The 9,898-nt window shown below is 45.1% G+C and overlaps 1 pseudogene; it reads left to right on the top strand.

The window, feature by feature from the left end:
* The first annotated feature begins 906 nt into the window (after window positions 1-906).
* On the top strand, window positions 907-2,888 carry LOC101316386 (eukaryotic translation initiation factor 4B pseudogene; annotated as a pseudogene).
* Window positions 2,889-9,898: the final 7,010 nt, after the last annotated feature.

The raw sequence follows: 9,898 nt of genomic DNA on the forward strand, positions 1-9,898 counted from the left end.
TACATATATATAAAACTGAATTGCTGTGCTGTACACCTGAAACTTACATGATATTGTAAATCAAGTATACTCCAATTTAAAATTTTTTAAAAAATAGATGCTGTTCTTGCCCTCATGGAATATGCAATCTAGTGGTACAAACAAGATTACATAATGACACAAATAGCTGTGGTGACAGGTAAAGAAATTTACTGAGGAAGGAATGTCTGGGCTGGTTCTACAGGATGTATCCTATGTCTCAGGAAGTGTCTCCTAGGACTGAAGATGAAAGAGCAGAAGATTAACCGTTCACTCAATACGTTAGTATTTGAGGCACTACATTAGCTACTAGTACAAGAGGCGAATGTGACTACGATGACTTCTTCCTCTGAAGACTAGGGAAAGACTAGGGATGGGGCAAACTGGAGGGAGTAAGTGTGTACAGAATAGATGGCAAGGCATATACTAGAATGCAGTCAACATCAACTGGGGGGTCAAGAGATGGGGCTCAGAAGAGACAAAGATCTGTCCTGATAGAAAGGTTGGGAAGACCTTGCCGAGAATGGGCCTTAGACTGGACTTTGGAAATAGGCAAGAGGTGGTGGAGCCACCTGCTTCAACTTGACCATGTGGGCTTTGGCAGTGAGCACCAAAGCTGACACCACTCTACTCAAAGGAGGACACCCTGCTCATGTAATATGCTCCCCTGTATACTCAATGTTGTATAGTCTCATGGTGATGGTAGGACGGCAGATGGGAGAAGGAAGCTCACCAAAGGCTGAAATGTAATGTTTCTCCAGCTAGGTAATAGAGCTTAGAACTAAGTTAATTTGGTTTAGAGAAAGAATGAAGTGATATTTGATGTACCTTAGGGTTCTGGAATAAAAATCATACTGTGGCCTTTGCGTTCTCTCTCCCTCTCCCAACATGGCGGCCTCAGCAAAAATGAAGAATAGGAAGGGGAAGACTATCTCCCTAACAGACCTCCTGGCTGAGGTTGGAGGGACTGCTGGAGGAAACACCTACGTCCCCAAACCAGTCAGCTGGGCTGATGAAACAGATGACCTAGAAGGAGATGTTTCAACCACTTGGCATAGTAATGATGATGATGTGCATGGGGCACCTCCAGTCGACCATTCCATCCTGCCCACTGCTCCACGGGCTGCTCGGGAACCCAATATCCACTGGAGCTGTCTTCCCAAATCGCCACACTACACTGCTTTTCTAGGGAACCTGCCCTGTGATGTGATAGAAGACATCATCAAGGGATTCTTTAGAATTCCTTCAGAGGTTTAAATATGAGCGCGGTGCGTTTATAATGTGAACCCAGCAATCCTGAGAGGTTGAAAGGTTTTGGTAATGCTGAGTTTGAGGACCTGGATTCCTTGCTCAATGCCCCGAGCCTCAATGAAGAGTCTCTAGGTAACAGGAGAATTCGAGTGGACGTTGCTGATCAAGCACAGGATAAAGACAGGATGATCGTTCTTTTGGCAGAGATAGAAATCGGGATTCTGACAAAACAGATACAGACTGGGGGGCCCGTCCTGCTACAGACAGCTTTGATGACTACCCACCTAGAAGAGGTGATGATAGCTTTGGAGACAAGTATGGAGATCGTTATGATTCAGACCGATATCGTGATGGGTATCGGGACAGTTACCGTGATGGCCCACGCCGGGACATGGATCGATACGGGGGCCGAGATGGCTATGATGACCGAGGCAGCAGAGACCATGATAGAGGCCACTATTCCAGGATAGGCAGTGGCAGAAGAGCATTTGGTAGTGGGTACCGTAGGGATGACCACTACAGAGGAGGCAGGGACCCTATGAAGACAGATATGATGACAAGATGACCGGTCATGGAGCTCCAAAGATGATTACTCTCGGGGTGATTATAGGCGTGATGATAGAGGTCCCTCGCAAAGACCCAAACTGAACCTAAAGCCTCGGAGTACTCCTAAGGAAGATGATTCCTCTGCTAGCACCTCCCAGTCCAGTCAAGCAGCCTCTATCTTTGGAGGAGCAAAGCCTGTTGACACAGCTGCTAGAGAACGAGAAGTAGAAGAGCTGCTACAGAAGGAACAGGAGAAACTGCAGCGTCAGCTGGATGAGCCAAAACTAGAACGACAGCTTCGGGAGAGACACCCAAGCTGGCGAAGTGAAGAAACTCAGGAACGGGAATGGCCGAGGGCAGAAAATGAGTCATCACAGACTGGGACCTCAGCCACATCTGGAAGAAGTAAGTCAGACCAGGATGCATGAAGGAGAGAGAGTGAGAAGTCGCTAGACTATGAAACACCCAATAAAGAGGAAGACTGTCAGTCTCCAGCTTCTAAGCCTCCCAAACCTGAACAGCCTCGAAAGGTAATGCCAACCCCTCCACCAAAGGAGAATGCTTGTGTGAAACGAAGTTCTAAGCCTCCTGATCGATCTCAGAGCTCAGACACAGAGCAGCAGTCCCGTGGAGGGAGTGGTGGAGGGAAAGTAGCTTCAGCTCAACCATCTGAGGAAGGACCAGTAAGGAAAGCAGATGAAAATAAAGTAGATGGGGTGAGTGCCCCAAAAAGCCAAAGTGGAAATTCCAGCCATGGTCCAGGAGATGGAGGGAACAAAGACCACTGGAAGGAGGCAGACAGGAAAGATGGCAAAAAGCATCAAGACTCCATGTCTGCACCTGAGCCAAAGAAAGCTGAAGAAAATCCAGCCTCTAAATTCAGTTCTGCAAGCAAGTATGCTGCTCTTGGCATTGATGGTGAAGGTGAAAATGAGGGAGAAGATTACACCGAATAGACCTCTGCATTCTGTGCTTTCTCCTAGTCTCTCACCACCCTGGAACATTCGAGAGCAAATCAAATCTCTATCCAGACAAGACAAAATAAAACTCACCCTCTCCTGGAAAAAAAAAAATCATACTGTGCATGATTCCTATCCTCAGGGAGCTTACTGTCAGGAGGATGGGTGGATAACAATGTGTTAATATTGTATTTGCCACACTGCAATTAGTGCCATAGATAAGGCCCCTTACAGGGCCTCCAGAAGAAGGAAAGACCACTTGGTAGAACCAAGAAAGGCTTAGAGTATGAAGTGATATTTGTAATAGCTCATTAAGTATAGAAGGGGTTTCATAGAGAGGAGGGACGGGCACTCCAGGTAGGGAAAAGAGTTTGAACAAAGGCTTATGAAACATGTCCCTTGTTCTAGGGCTAGAGATGAATCTGGTACTTCTAGGGAAGATTGACAGAAAAACCTTGCCTTCTCCTGGCTCAGGGTCTGATCATTCCCTACAGGGACAAGTCCCCATTGAGAATCACTATATTTTCATTGTATTCCCCCAGATCAGGGATATTTCATTGAGATATACTTCATGTAGTTTATATTAAAAATTGACACAAGTATTTATTATTTGAAATACAGTATAATATTGGACATGCTTTTTATAAAATACAAAGGACCTTTAAGGACCCTCCCTTTAGACTCTGACTCGCTGCCAATATTCCTCCTCATTTGAAAATCATCAGACTTTCCTCGCTTTAAGAAAGATGTATGGGGAGCTATGAGAGTTCGTATTGGGAAGTTTGGGTCAGACTTAGCAGTTAACACTGAGTGGACACAGAAGAAAGAGATAAGATCAGAGGACTCTGGTCAGAGTAGGATGGACTTAAGCAAGGAAGACATCTTTGGAAGGATACCATGAACCAGGCATTGATGAGCAGAAAGAAAAGAATGTGAAGGGATAGTAGGGTAAGGGGAATAAATGTCCACTTAGTTCTATGTTGCAGAATAAGCAGATAATGGATGAATAAATGAATGAATAAATGCAGGTGCTGTGAAATTATTCAAGTGAAAGATCCTATGGATAGAATGAGCCACCAAGAGACGGTTTCTCCAAAGATGAGTCGCAAAAAATTGGAACTCTGTAGGTTGACAGCAGATAAAGAAAAAAAGTTATTATTGCTACTGTCACATGAGAAGAAAAGGTGTCCTTGGGGCTAACTGAAATTGAGTGCCACCACCAGACTGCTTACCTGGAGTCAGCAGGAGCGGTTGTTTGCCTGAGGGGTACCCTGGCAATTTTATCTATTCTCAGTTAAAAATCAGAGAGCTCTTCCTTTCATGTGAAATAACCCCTGAAAATCTCCTGGGATTTCAGCAGATTAACTGTGAGCAAAATTGAGGCAGAAAATGGAGACGATGGGCAGGCTGTGGTATCAGCTGTAGAACCCAGGGTGTGGAATTGGATTTAATTCAGCAGAAAATGATTTCGGGGTGACAAGCCCACCTATTTGGACGCCCAGGCCTGAAGCAGAGCCAGTAGTTTTGGTGGCCTGGCTGCCCGGTGACAGCGGCCTGGATTCCTCTCTCCACAGGCACCCAGCAGCGGGAGGGAGGGAAGAAGACGGGGAGAAGCTCATCAGTCTCCGGAGGGAGGAGAAGCTTGTTTTATCTGAGATGCAGGGCCTGCTGCCTAAAAGCCAAGCACACAAAGGCCAGCTGGGGGGCCTGGCCTCTATAGTGTGGATGCGGCCAGGGAACACTTCGTAGGTGGCTCTTGCACAAGCATTCTACTGCCATGTTTTAAAGAGAAGGCAAAGCACAGTTATTTTCTAGAAGGTTCGAAACCTGGTCGGCTCCCCTGTTCCCTGCCCAGGTTCTGAATGATTTGAGAAGGAAGATAAAGGGGAGGCAGAAAGAAGCCAGGATGCAGGGCACAGCTTTGGTCTGTTAATGCCTCCAGAACTAGGTATGCTCGTACCCTGCCACACACATGCTGGAAAGCCCATGCTCTGGAGTAGTTCCAGAAACCGCCTGATCCCCAAGGGCAGCTCATTCCCTGGAGGAGAGAAGGGGGGCTGAGACAAGCAGGCCCAGTGGTTCTCAAACTCATCAATCTGGTCCTTAATGGGATGAGGTACCAGCTGCATGAGGAAATAATACCCTCCTCTGAACCAAGTGGTTTTCCTGATTCATTTAGGAACTAACTCAGGACTCAGAGGGTAGCAGCTTCTTCTACCCCTCCCTTCCCCATCCCTTTTAGACCTACTGTGGGCTTTGAAATCAACTGGCTTCTCTAGGACTTTATAGTAAGGAAGGTGGCTCCAGTTCCAGTTTCCTTGAAAAGGCATCCAAAAGTGCTTCCGAGGTTGAGTCTATTCAATTCAGTGAATTTCTCTCAGATCTACTAGAGGAATTCTGGATTCTGGATACTGGGAGCTGACAATAAACCTGTACTCAGCATTGGCTACATAATTTGCAGAGCCTAGGCTGAAGGGAAAATGCAGGTCCTTGTTTCAAAAGTTATTAAGAATTGTAAGCCAGTGACAGCATAGCATTGATTCAAGTTTGGGACCCTGTCTATACAAGGCCTGGTGCAACTGCAAAGCTCCCACACCGTGAAGCTAGCCCTTAGTGCTTACAGATATTATTTATGGTCTCTGGGCTATTTCCTTCCCTTCCTGTTCTCCAGTCAGGAGCAGCTCTGTCTGTCTCCCTTTTACACACATACACACACACACTTTAAATATAATTTATGTATAACATGTATAAGAGAAATTGCACTTATCAGAAGTGTACAGCTTGATCGATTTCCACAAAATAAACACATCCATGTAACCACATCATTTAACAGAATGTTACCGGAATCTCAGAAAACTCTTTGTGTTCCTTTCTAACCATTACCTTGTTTCTTTTGTGATTGGCGTCTTTCATTCAACTGTCTTTGTGGGATTTATCTGTGTTGTTGTATGTGGCTGAGTTTACTCATTTACCTTGCTGTATTTTGTCACTGTATTTATTCATTGACGTTATTTGTTCCTTCTGCGGTTGATGAACAATTGGGTTGTTTCTAGTATTTGGCTATTACAATTAGTGCAGCTGTGCACATTCCAGTGCCTCTCTCTTGGTGCATATGTGCACTTATTTTGTTGGAATTGCTGGCTCATGGATTAAGCTTATGCTAAACTGTAGTGGTTACTAGTATTTCCCCGAAGTGATTGACCAATTTACCCCCCTATTAGTAGTAAATGATGTTCCATTTGCTTAATACTCTTGCCAACGTTAGTTGGTGTTTTTTTAAAACTGTTTTTATTTTGGCCATTCTGGTTGGAAGGGTATAAAAAATTATTTATCCCTTGCCTAATTTCAGAAAGTATGGAAAGATTCTTAGACTTGTGCATAAAACACCCCTTCTATCTCAGCTTCTCTCTGTCCAGTGGCTTCACTTTTTGCATCATTTTTTTTTTCCTCCACCTGGTGGCAAAGAGAGCCACAGCAAATTCTATTGCTATTAGAATTTGGAAAAGGAGAACCCTACAGACTAGAGGAGTCAAGGAAGACTTTGTGGAATTGATGGGATTTGAGTTAGATTTCCAAGCACTTGGAAAAGGTGAGCAGGAGGGGAAGGGCTCCTTAGGTGGATTAAAGTGGAGAGAGTGGTCCCATCATAGCTGTTCCGGCTGCAGTGGCAGATTCGCCTCGGGAGCAATGGCTGGTGAGGGGCCAGAGTGTGCAGTGACTCCCTGTGGCTGAGAAGCTAGGCTGCTACCACTGGTTTGCTTGTGCCTGGTTTAGAAAAATTAATCTGGCCAAGGTCCATTCAAGGGAACCCAAGAGGAAAGGCTGGAAGCTGGCCAGGATAGGAGGAAAGGCTGAGGGAGGGTCTGCATTAGGGTTCTCATTAGTGTCAGAAGACCAAAAAGGAGTTGGATGTATTTGGAAGGAAGAATGGATTGTCCTTTGTACTCCTTGTTCCTGTGTCATCGTCATAGGAACAAGGATCTTCATAGGATGCCTGATTAGATGGCTCCTGGAGAGGCACCGTGCTGTCTCCTTGTTTGGGTCCTTCCCTCCTTGCCTCCAGTACAGAACAAATATATAGATATGCATACGAGGCACCTCTCATGAAATCGTTGTCTAATTGACTAACAAAATTGTGGCAGTGCCTCTTGGGCCCAAATTTAGAAGAATGTTATAGGATTAAACTACTTGGGTGCATTTCAGCTGATTTCATGGTTTCTCATGGTGGAAAGGAAGGTTTCTTTTATTTGTTTATTTATTATACTTCTGTAAGGATGTGAAGATTACTTTGGTAGTTGGAAATCTCAAATATATATTGAATATATCTGCATGTTTGTACCTATGATATGATATAGGCTATTTTGTATAGTTCTTTTTCTCCATGGTTGCAAGTGATGACTTCCTGCCAGGTCGGCTGGAAAAGGCACAAGTTACCACTTCAATTTCTTTCACATTTTAATACTTGCATATCATGCTATTTGTGTATGAAGTTGACTGTCTCTCTATAGGGATATACGTAGTTCTTTTAAATATTTAAAACAATATTTCCCCTAAAGAACCCACACAAAAACTACTAGATCTGATAAACAAATTCAGCAAGGTAGCGGAACACAAGATTAACATGCAGAAATCAGTTGCACTTCCTTACACTAACAACGAAATACCAGAAAGGGAATGTAAACTATCCCTTTTAAAATCGCATCAAAACAATAAAATACTTAGGAATAAAACAATATTTCATTCTGCCCCATCCTCAAACGCCTACTTTAGGATGCAGGAGATATGTACCTAACTCTCTCTTTTGTGTCCGGAAAGCATGAGCACATGTATAGAACCAGCTTTCAATGGTTTGTGCTGAAGGGAGGTGGTGGTGGAAGGTGAATGGCCAGGGGTCTCCAATCTCTGCCAGGATGAGCCACTTCATTTCTCACCTGAAGCCAAATGGTTGTTATTGATGTATGTGTGTGTCTGTGCATGTGGGCATCTTCAAAATAAGCTGAGGTGGGTGAGAGTTTGGGGAGTAGTGTTCCAAAAGAGGGCTCCAATTAGCCAATGAATAGGAAAGGTTGTAGATTTCTAGAGTGATGGTTTCCTGCCCTTTGCCCCACCACAAATGTCCATAAGCCTCCGGACAAGCCACCTACACTCACAGGGCCTCAGTCTCCAACCATCTAGGCTGAACGTAAGGCCATTTGTCCTACTTTTCTCTCAGCTGGATTGTGTCACATATACGTGAAAGGTCTGTATAACATAAAGAATTTTTGTCATTCGCCAAATAAACGCTTCAGAAATCCTTCAGAGATTCCCCGTGAGACATTTAGACTCGGACCATTTGACTTGGAAGCATTAGAAAGACAGGAAAAGAGAATATTTATTACCAGTTCTTATTTAGGCAGTTTGCTTATCCTGTCTATCAAAAATAAGAGCCAACAGGCTGGAGTGGTTTTGATTGGATCTCAATATTTCTCCACATTTGAATGGACTCCAAGGGTCTATTCCAGCATTTGGGCCAGAAGACCTGCACGTTCTGTAGGGGAGCAAGTTTGTCTACGTGTGCAATGGCCCTGCGCTGGCTGCAGACAGACGATGGTGTCATGTCCCCGCCACGCTAGCCATCTCCAGCGAGCAGGTTGCCTCTTCCTGCTCTGAGCTGGGTGGGTGTCGAGCCCTGGAATTAAATCCTCTCAGAAGCAAGCTTCTGCTTTTAGCCACTCAGGCCACTCTGGACATTTTAACTCTGAGAAGCTGGCCTTTTCTCAGGCACTGTTCATACTTTGGGAGAGAAGAATTATCACAGCTAATATTTCTTGAGAATGTATGCACCAGTCACCATTCTAAGCGCAGTCCTTCTGTGGACTCCTTTAATCCTAACACTTGAGGTAAGTAATGTTACTATTCCTGTGTTACAGATGAGGAAATCGAGGTGTGCAGATGCTTAATAACTTAAATTCAACTCTGCAGAAAGTGACAACATGGGTGATATTCAAAAGACGTAACAACTAGGATGATCAAAACACTGGCCAATCAGAGGCAAGGCTGTGCCCACTCAGAACGGATGCTACCTGTAAACAAAGCTGGTGTGGCTATACAGGTCCCACTGGCCGAGCATCACCCCAAGTGGGGATTCAAACCCGGGCAGTCTGGCTGCAGGGTCCACATTCTCCCCACTCCTCTGTACTGTCTCTTTGCTTTCAGAGTGTCTGGCACAGGATAGATGCTCCATCAATAGTATGCAAAATTAGGGTGCTATGGTCTAATTGCTCCCTCATGAGGGCTTCCTGTTTGCTCTGTCTCCTGCCCCTCCTCTTGGCACCTATGACAATGCCCAGGGCGTGGTCGTGCTCTTGTGGCACTATTCATAAGTGTTCTTCTCGTTTCTGCTCCACGGTACCCCTTCTTCCACCCTTTCAAGATCCAGGGCTCACTCACCTCCTTCCAGCCTCTCCCCTAAACAAACAACCCTTTACTCTACATGTCAATACTTCCAACAGTCCTGCTTTTGCTCTCTCACATTGTCCTATGCCATGTGATGGTTTCCCCGAAGATATTGAGAATCTGTGGTTCTCAAGAGCTGCCTTAGGCTGGTTCTGGAAAAAGTGGGGCAGGGAGAATAGGCACATACAAGGGTTTAATGACCGAACCCAGGAGGCCCTTCACGTTCCCAAGTGTCTTTTAGGGAAAGAAATAGAATTTATAGACTGGAATTTCTCCACAGATTAAAAACTGACATAGAGTTTTCTGATTCAGTAGGTCTGGAGGGGATCCTGAGAATGTGCATTTCTAACAACTTTCCAGGTGATGCTGCTGCTGTTTGTCTGGGTACCACACCTTAGCACCATAGCACCTTATTCCTCTGTCTTTAGAGCCAGCCCTCCTCTACTTGAGGGGAAACTATTTCGGATTGATTTCACCTGGGAGCTCCGGGCTCAAGGCCCGGGGCCTGTTCTAGTCATTTCTCAGTGGTGTTGGCCACATCCTCTTTATGGGCACTTCTGTGAAGATTTTATCCTGAACAAACTCCAAACAGCTGGCCTTGCTGGCCTGAAACCAAGGGCTGCTCAGAGTGTGACGTGGTATGGTGGTGGCCATGGACAGCCAGGAGTGCATGTGATCAATGTCTGCTA

The sequence above is a fragment of the Tursiops truncatus genome, chromosome 7, assembly GCF_011762595.2.
Source record: "Tursiops truncatus isolate mTurTru1 chromosome 7, mTurTru1.mat.Y, whole genome shotgun sequence".
In the NCBI taxonomy this organism is placed as follows: Eukaryota; Metazoa; Chordata; class Mammalia; order Artiodactyla; family Delphinidae; genus Tursiops; species Tursiops truncatus.